Below are 10,000 nucleotides of genomic sequence, written 5' to 3' on the forward strand. Positions count from 1 at the left end.
CCCTACCCTGATAGCATGCTAACGTTAATTTAACGTTAATTTAACGTTTGCATGGTTAGATTTTGGTTTACGGTTAGCATTAAACGTTAAATCAACGTTAAATTAACGTTAGCAGAAAAACGGTTATAAAGCAAACGTTAAATTAACGTTAAATTAACGTTAACAAGCAAACCCTTTTTCATGGCAAACCTTTTTTAAACGTTAATTTAACGTTTGCCTGAAAACCAATATAAAACGGTTTGCATTGAAACGTTAAAATAACGTTAAATAAACGTTGACACATAACCGTTCAATATCAAACCATTTTTTAACGTTAATTTAACGTTTGCCTGAAAACCAATATAAAACGGTTTGCATTGAAACGTTAAAATAACGTTAAATAAACGTTAGCACATAACCGTTCAATATCAAACCATATTTAAACGTTAATTTAACGTTTGGTCGAAAACAATTAAAAAACGGTTTGCACTGAAACGTTAAAAAAACGTTAAATAAACGTTGACACATAACCGTTCAAAATCAAACCAATTTCAAACGTTAATTTAACGTTTGCCCGAAAACAATTAAAAAACGGTTTGCACTGAAACGTTAAAAAAAACGTTAAATAAACGTTGACACATAACCGTTCAAAATCAAAGCAAAATCAAAAAAAAAAAAAAAAAAAAAAAAAAAGTTATTGTTGTGGTGGCAACAACTTGAACAAGAAACTTTTTTTTTTTAATGTCAAAAAAATTTTTTTTTTTTTTTAAATATAATTTTTTTTTAATTGGCATAATATATCAAAAACAAACCTTTCAAAAAAATGTATTTGTTAAAAAAAAAAAAAATTAAAAAAAAAACATAATGTAACGTTAAATTAACGTTAGTTTTATGCTTTATGGCTACGTTTCTTTCACGTTTTATGGCGAACCTTAAATTAACGTTAGATTTAGGTTAGTTTACTCATCAAGATAAACGTTAAATTAACGTTAACATTAAACGTTAATTTAACCAAAATAAAACCATAATATAACGTTAAATTAACGTTAATTTAACGTTTACCGCTAATGTCAATTTGACCAAAATAAAAGTATAATACAACTGCTGTTTGAATGTATTTTTCACGTTGAGTGCTAACATTAAAAAGAACCCCCAAAAACATAATCAAACAAATCATAAGGAAAATAATTGTATTTAAATTTTTTTTTTGCTTTGTAATTTTTTTTTCTTATTTGAAGATGCATTTCCCATAATCTTTTCTGTCTGCTGTTGTTGTAGTGTTTGTTATATATGTAGCTAAAACCGTGTTAAAAAAAGACAAGCAAACACCAACAAATCAAAGTTTGAAAAAGGTTTTTGGTGAGAATGGTTAACTTTGCAGCTAACGCTATTTTATCTTGTTGTATTACTTAATCCGGAGAGCATGCAGGCTGTTGATTTTTGATCTCTGTCTCATTGGAAGGATGGTACTGGCCAGGTCTCATATTTTGAGCCAAACAGTGTACATGCTAACATAAAACAAAACAAAAGACAAATAAATAAAACCATTAGAAACATGTTTTGAGAATATGTTCTAAACATTTATTCATCATTCCCTGATATTTCCACAATATAAAAAATAAAAAATACACAACCATGATGAAAATGTCAAAAGTTGAATCAGTTCTAAAGTTTCTAGAAGTGAGTTTGGATATATCACACTTTTAGGTTCTGTACCTAGAAATTTACCAATTCTATTCCATCTTTTGGGTTTAAAAAAGTCTTTGCAGATATATATTATACATCTGAAATGATGCCAGAAGAGACAAGGAAATATGAGGTTATTTGCAACACCACCAGCAGAGGAAGAAGTCGCTCACTTTGCAGCAGCAGATAAAAAGAATTGTTGAATTTGAAGCAGGAGCAGACACAGAAGTTGTTGAATGTGTAGTATCTGCAGCAGACAAAGAAGTTGTTGAATTTACAGCAGACGATATATTTGTTAAATCTGCAGCAGCACACAAAGAAGTCATTCACTTTGCAGCAGCTCCAGACAACAAGAATTGTTGAGTTTTAAGCAGGAGCAGACACAGAAGTTGTTAAGTTTGCAGCAGGAGCAGCGGCAGACAAAAAAAGTTCTTGAATTTGCAGCAGACGATATACTTGTTAAATCTGCAGCAGCAAACAAAGAAGTCATTCACTTTGCAGCAGCTCCAGACAACAAGAATTGTTGAATTTTAAACAGGAGCAGACACAGAAGTTGTTAAGTTTGCAGCACCAGCAGACAAAGAAGTTGTTGAATTTGCAGCAGACGATATATTTGTAAAATCTGCAGCAGTAGCCATGGAAAAAGTTGTTGATACAACCAGTGCAGACGATGACATGTCTGCAATAGGCGACTTTGAAGATCTGCTCCACATGCTATGACACCTGCAAAGACAAAGAATGCAACAATCTTAAAACAAAGAATTCAGTGTTATTTCAGAACTTCAGTGTAAACACTATAATTATGTCTTCTTTGTTGGTGTTCTTTGCTGTTCTTTGCTGAACATAGAACTGAAGGTAAATAAGGTTTAAATTGTCTTTGCATTATGCCAATATTGTTGAATTTACTTCTGTGAATTTGCTAACTTTGATAGCATCATTGTGTGTTTGAATGAAATGCTCTATGTCAATGCTGCCTGGCACGGATAACAGCCCTACCAACCCGTCCACCTACACCCCCACCCCACCCACACACACTCACACAGAACACCTTCCAACAAAATTTTCCCCAGACTAAGACAATAGAATGTCAGTTGGACCTTGACTAAAAATATGCATAGGTAAAGATGTCCCAGCTACAACAAATTGTTCTGTCGGAAGACCTCCAACATGCCGAAATGATGTGATGGCCGACCAGCCAAGGATTAGAACAATGCGTCATATAATATCAGCATGTATCAATGACCCTAGGCTGAGGCCTGACAATAACACTGCCTTCTCTCAAATATGATTTTCTGTTATAAATATAATAATATGACTGCTGGAACATTCTGATTCATCTTAGCGTTAAACAAGGATTTTACCTGCAAACACACACACACACACACACACACACACACACAGTGACACACACTTACTTGGCCTCAACAGCCAGAATGTCGGGGTTGTACCTTGTAGTTTACATCCCTGTGAATGCTTTCTGTTCCATCCTCATGGTAATTCCTCCCACCCTGCAATGAAAATTGAAAGCATTGATGTGTGAATTGCATTAATTACAATAGTCTAAACACACTCAAATCTTTACTTGTTAATGAAGACAGAGAGATAGAGAGTGGGAATAGAGTGGGGGGAGGGGAGAGAGCAGTTGTCAATCAAACCTTGTTTTAAAAATTTAACTTTTATTTTTAAGTGTCTTTGAATAGATCATTTTCGAAAATAACTCCCCATGCCTCTCCTGAGATCTCTTATTTACTGTACAGTTATGCATTTGACCTGAAGCTGTAAGATTGAACAGTAAGTGCCCTGCGTGCACATGTGTGGAAAGTATCAGATTGAGAGAGAGAGAAAGTCTCAGATTGAGAGAGAGAGAGTAACAGACAGACAAAGACAGAGAGAGAGACTGAAACTGAGAAAGAGACAGAAGGCAGGAAAGAAAGAGAGAGAAATCCACCTTTCCAATCGTTATGCATGATATTGCTTTGATATTTGTGACTCGTATGAAAAATAAGTCAACAATCACAATGCCAACGGATCGTGAACTATGAATTTACAACAGCACAGTTCAACATTACCTGAATTTCTTCCTGCTGAAAGTTCCATTTGCCATTCGCCTCAGCGTCACAAGATCTGTATTACTATTAGTCCTGATATATGCTGAAGTGTAGCATGTTATCTTATACATGTGTCAGCAGTCACACTGGCTTTGAAGTTGCTAGCGTTTTAAAAACTGTTACAGAAACTTTTTTTAATTTCGATTCCACTGTGAAAGGTTGAGACTGAGAGTACTGTCCCTTGGCGATCAAGGGAGGTCACTCAGAATTTTCGTTCCTAGTTATCGAACTTGGACGTAACGGCACGTTGTCAACAAATGCGTTGGGAAGATTGAAAACTGGCAGTTGCAAGAGCACTATGTGATACACCAACAGAAACGAACCAGACTGGACAGTCCAATACTAAGACCGAAGGCGCAAGACATAATTACTGGACTGGTTTCAAGAGTTTTACAAACTTTGAGTGAGTATTGCCTCAGTGAACTTGGAAGATATAGATTTGCTAATTATTGAGACTTTTTCTTTTTTATTATGTATTTTTCTTGGAATATAAGACTAAAAAGTGTGTTTGTTTCTTATGTGTGTGTGTGTTTGTGTGTGTGTGTGTGTGTCACTGTGTGTGTGTCACCGTGTGTGTGTGTGTTTAGGTGTTTGCTGTTTTTCTTTATTGTTGTTGTTGCCTGAAATGGTGATTTGAACTAAGAATCTATTCCTTTTATGATTCTGTTGTGCATAATAAATAGCTTTTATTCTTTCAGATTTATAGTTATACCACAAAAAAAACTGTCTGCATTTGGTGGGGAGGTGCCTTAACTGGTCAAAAAAAAAGTGAGCCGATTGATGGCATGGCCGTTCATCGCATTTGGATGGTAAAAAGCAAAACCAGTTTCCATTCTTCAACAAGCTGAAGGTTTGCATTGGAAAACAGTAAGTGTTTTTTTTAAATGAGTTTTCAATGTAACTGACAGAACAATTTGTTGTATAATTATTATAATCAGTTGTGTAATGCTTGCAAAACATACAGTCACATGTACACACGCATCCCCCACCCCACCCCACCCCTTTCCACATATACACACACACACACATGTACACACGCATCCCCCACCCCACCCCACCCCTTTCCACATATACACACACACACACACACACACAAACTCCAATTTGAACTGTTCCTGTTTCAGTGGTGGACCTTTCTGGTGACCTGTAATTACTCAACTGTCAGTTGGAACATATTAGGGAAAATAATCTATCATTGTGCTTTTGTACATTTGTTGGTTAAATCAGAATTACTTACAATTCTGTTTCCAGTCCTTTGTGCAAATTCGTATTAATTGGACATTATTTCTTTCAGATGAAAAAATCCTGTCTACAATCGGAGATGGGGGTGGCAATGGGAGGGGGCCACAGTCTGAAGGATGGCTGTACCAAAGCATGCAGTTGGAAGGGGACAACCCATCAAGGTTTACAATTATCAGCTTTGAAAACAGTGAGTACAATTTGGTACATGTATAATTATTGTTGTCAGTTGTTTATTGCTTGTAACAGACCCCCCCCCCCCCCCCCCCACACACACACACACACACACACACACACACACACACACACACACACACACACACACACACACACTCATAAATTCAATATCAACCGTTTCTGTTTCAGTGATGGACTGGTATGATGAACTTTTCTGTTTTTAATAACATTTAGGAAAACATGTTGTCATTCTGTGCTTGTTTGTTTTTGTGATAACTGAGAATCCTTGTTCTCATTCCTGTGCACATGTATTTATATTGATTTTTATTCGCTCAGATAACAAGCAAGTCTGCAATTGGTGGGGAGGTGTCTGGACTGGTGGGAAGACTGATGAGTTCATTGATGACAGATGATTGTACCAAAATTATTCAATCGGAAGAGGGAAAAAACATCGAAGTTTCCGTTGTCTGTGCTGAAAGTTCACACTGTTGACCAGTAAGTGAATTGTTTAAATCAGTGTCGTCTTTTTTGAGTCACTTGAGAAAAAGTGACTCTATGTAATCGGTCAGTGTTAGTCTGTCCGGCCGTCCGTCCGTCCGTAGACACCACCTTAACGTTGGACTTTTCTCGGAAACTATCAAAGCGATCGGGCTCATATTTTGTGTTTAGTCGTGACCTCCAATGACCTCTACACTTTAACGATGGTTTCGTTGACCTTTGACCTTTTTCAAGGTCACAGGTCAGCGTCAAAGGAAAAATTAGACATTTTATATCTTTGACAAAGTTCATCGGATGTGATTGAAACTTTGTAGGATTATTCTTTAGATCAAAGTTTTTACATCTGTAGCCTTTTACGAACGTTATCAGAAAAACAAGGGAGATAACTAGCCTTTTCTGTTCGGCAACACACAACTTAACGTTGGGCTTTTCTCGGAAACTATAAAAGTGACCGGGCTCAAATTTTATGTGAACGTGACTCCCAGTGACCTCTACACTTTGACGTCTGCTTTGGTGACCTTTGACCTTTTTCAAGGTCACAGGTATGTCTTGAAGGAAAAAAATTGAAATATCATATCTCTGAAACTATTCATCGGATTTGATTCAAACTTTATAGGATTATTCTTTACATCAAATTATTTACATCTGTAGCTTTTTACAAACGTTATCGGAAACACAGGGGAGATAACTAGCCTTTCCTGTTCGTCAACACACAACTTAACGTTGGGCTTTTCTCGTAAACTATAAAAGTGACACAGCTCTAAGAGTAACAAATGTTAGTGTGTCTACTGTTAATATGATTGCTTCGAAAAAAAATTAATGATGCTAGTTTATGTGAATTAAGTTATTAATGGGGTTTGTTTATGTGAGATTAATGAGAGTATTTTTAATGCCAAGGTAAATATTTTGTTGCTCGATCCATGCAATCTCATTCTTCAGGAATGCATTGTGTTGTGAATAGCAATTTCTTCCTGTCCATCTGATGCCTCATATAATATTCAGAACTGCGAAAGTGACTCGATCGAGCGTTTGCTCTTCTTGTTTTCTGTGGTGCTTAATTTCAATATCAGTTGTGTAATGCTTGCAACACACACAATCTCTCTCTCTCTCTTTCTCTCTGTTTCTTTCTCTGTTGTTACAAATTGGGCTGAGACTTTTGATTTTGCATATGTGGACTTGCGCCTGTGTGTGTGTGTGTGTGTGCGCTTGTGTGCCTGTGTGTGTGTGTGCCTGTGTGTGTGTGTGTGTGTCTGTGTGTGTATACATTGGTGTGTTTCTTAGTACATGTATTGTATGTGTTTGTTACTGCTAATGTGTGTGAATGTGTGTTTGTTGTACTACGTTGCAAGCCCCTGAAGCAATTTTTTGATTAGTGCTTTTGTGAACAAGAAACAATTGACAAGTGGCTCTATCCCATCTCCCCCCCTTTCCCCGTCGCGATATAACCTCCGTGGTTGAAAACGACGTTAAACACCAAATAAAGAAAGAAAGAAAGATGTGTGTTTGTAAGTGTATATTTGTGTCAGTGTATGTGTCTGTTAGTGTGTGTTGGTGTTAGTGTGTGTGTGTGTGATTTAGTTTGTAATCCCAGCCATTGACTAAGGACCGTGTGTGATTTAGTTTGTAATCCCAGCCATTGACTAAGAACCATTTTTCCTTCTCTATCCCAGGTTGGTATCCTGCATAAGATTATGACCACTTCAAAGTCAGGGAGCTGGGCCTGGCCACATAGTTCAAGCAGAAGTTGAACTACTCCCTCACCATTACCATCATCATATTCTGTGAGGTGGACTTCACCTACGACCAGAAGTTTGACCAGCGTCAAAGAGCGAGTGCAGGCAGCTGCCAGTGCTACAGGACATCATTGCGCGCCATCTCACTAACAAGATTCAACACCTTTGCTGACCCACAGCTTCTGAATGCTGTGTTTGCAAAGCAGCCCGGCATCAAGCCTCATTTACATGGGTGCCATCATTCAGGACTAACACCAACAGTTCATAAACAAATATTCACTGTGCACACACGTTTGGCAAAGTGGAGCAGAAAACTTGCAGTCTTGCTGCTTGTTAATTTTTATTCATCGATGATTGTTTTTCATCTAGCTACTCCACAAAATATGTTAATATCTTTTGTGATAGCAAGAATTTTAATGAAATGAAGCAGAGCGCTATTTTAATATCTGAGAAACAAAGGGACGTAATTGCTCTGCTATTTGACATGTGCAACAAGAGTAAGTGAGATTATGTGGAAGCAATTTTCTTGGCACCTGTGAGAATAACACGCTTTTGAATGAACAAAAGACTTTACATGCATGTCGCACGTGTATGCATTAATAGCGCTTACATCCCTTCGTTTCTCATATTTTGTGCTACTGACTTGCTTGTATTACTAGAGACATCCAGGTTTGCCTTCGTCAAAAGTTCGTGAGTTCCGATCTTCGCGAGTTTGTTGAAGTGGTGACGTCACATCCCGTCACGGTCACCACTTTCCAATTTCGGTCCAGATCTACGCGAAATTCTTCGTGCGCGTTCGTCTGTTTTTCGAAACAGTGATGACGTGACGAGTAGCGTTATATATGACGAGTCTTTTTTATCGGAATATTCCAGACATCTGAATATGCTGGGTACACACGCAACACTGACAATTTTTTTCGATTTTTAGATTCATTCCTGTAAAATCTCCCAACTCTAAAACAAAATAGGCCTAGTGGAAACAAGTGTCTTGTGCAAGAGAGATCAAGGGAGATAATTGGCAGGATATGTCGCCCGTTGACTCAAGTTCTGAGTTTTGTGTGGGTATCCGTGTTCATGCACTAGGCCTCCAAAATGAACAGTTTACAGATGCACAGTCCACAGAAGCGTCGTAAAGATATCAAACTTTAACACTGCGCACATAAAACATATTTTTAACATTATGAAAAGGACTAAAAGTACTCGCGAAGATTGCTGATTAAGGTTCGTCAAACACGCCTTTTTCACCACGCAGATCCCGGTCTTCGGCAAGCCGTGGTGGGCGCGAAAACCCGAGCGCATGCGCATTGAGGCACAAAGTTAAAAATAGAAAGGAAATCCCCACCACCGACGAATGTTCGTCTGACGAAGGTTGAATCTGGATGTCCCTAGTGATTGTGCAAATAATTTGTATTGTTTTCATCTCTGATTTTGTCATTAACAATGATCGCTGTCGATAATGAGTTTGCACAGCCCTATGGTATTTACCTTGATGAACCCATACCAGCATTGTGATTGAAATTCTTAATTGCTGATCCTGTTATCGCCTTCTGATGATTTTTTTTTTTATCAAGTTCAGACTATTATTAGTCAATGTAGCATTGCTTCAATGAGATTAAGTCTACATATAATTTTTGCCTGCCCGATTGATAATACTATGCTGTGGTATTTTACTGAGACTGAAAAATGTGTTGTAATATTTTTTTAGTTCACATTTTCATGTTTTAGCAATTGAAGGAATTTAGTTTGCATTGTTCAACATTTTAAAAGTGTTACTGTTATCAAATTAGTATTCACATATTGAATTGTTAAAGACCCCAACAATTTAAATTTTAAATAAAATTTGTGATCTTGAATTTTCTGTGCATTAATTCAAATTTGTATTTGCAAATGTTATTTTAATGTTTTCAGGAGAACGTAAATTTAACGTTTGCATGTGAACGTTAATTTAACGTTGGCATGTGAACGTTAATTTAACGTTTGCATGAAAACGTTTGATTATGGTTTTGTTTTGGTTAATTTTATGTTTGCATGCAAACGTTAAAAAAACGTTAAATAAACGTTAATCTAACGGTTATATTATGGTTTTGTTTTGGTTTGTTTTTAGTTATTTTTACGTTAGAGGTTAACGTAAAATTAACGTTAATTTTACGTTATTTTATGGTTAGTTTTTGGTAAAACTAACGTTAAACTAACGTAAAAAGTTAACGTTACATTAACGTTAACCAGATGAGCAAAGTAACGTTAATGTAACGTTAACTTTTTACGTTAATGTAACGTTTACCGCGAACGTTAATTTAACGTTAATTTAACGTTAGCATGCTATCTGGGTATATTCTACAGTTTCGTATTTCAACTACAATACAATGTCAAGGTGATCTTGAGAAATTGACGCATTTGCTGATGCAATAATACCAGTACCACATATGGGACTTTCGCACGCTCACACTAACTTCTTGTTGATACTGAAACTCACTTATCACATTTTAGTGATTAAATGACTTTGCAATGAAGAATGGACAGCTCTGAGAGAGAGAGAGAGAGAGAGAGAGAGAGAGAGAGAGAGAGAGAGAGATAAATAGA

The 10,000-nt window shown here is 36.7% G+C and overlaps 2 long non-coding RNA genes across 2 annotated transcripts; one reads left to right on the forward strand and one right to left on the reverse strand.

The window, feature by feature from the left end:
- Positions 1–1,416: 1,416 nt before the first annotated feature.
- On the reverse strand, positions 1,417–3,874 carry LOC138953853 (uncharacterized). The gene is made up of 3 exons (XR_011451624.1): positions 3,735–3,874; positions 3,081–3,173; positions 1,417–2,388 (listed from the first exon to the last, which is right to left on the reverse strand). It is a non-coding gene; the product is annotated as an uncharacterized lncRNA (long non-coding RNA).
- Positions 3,875–4,036: 162 nt separating this feature from the next.
- On the forward strand, positions 4,037–9,494 carry LOC138953854 (uncharacterized). The gene is made up of 5 exons (XR_011451625.1): positions 4,037–4,176; positions 4,472–4,640; positions 5,068–5,202; positions 5,526–5,684; positions 7,358–9,494. It is a non-coding gene; the product is annotated as an uncharacterized lncRNA (long non-coding RNA).
- The last annotated feature ends 506 nt before the right edge of the window (positions 9,495–10,000 follow it).

The sequence above is a fragment of the Littorina saxatilis genome, linkage group LG17 (genome assembly GCF_037325665.1).
Source record: "Littorina saxatilis isolate snail1 linkage group LG17, US_GU_Lsax_2.0, whole genome shotgun sequence".
In the NCBI taxonomy this organism is placed as follows: Eukaryota; Metazoa; Mollusca; class Gastropoda; order Littorinimorpha; family Littorinidae; genus Littorina; species Littorina saxatilis.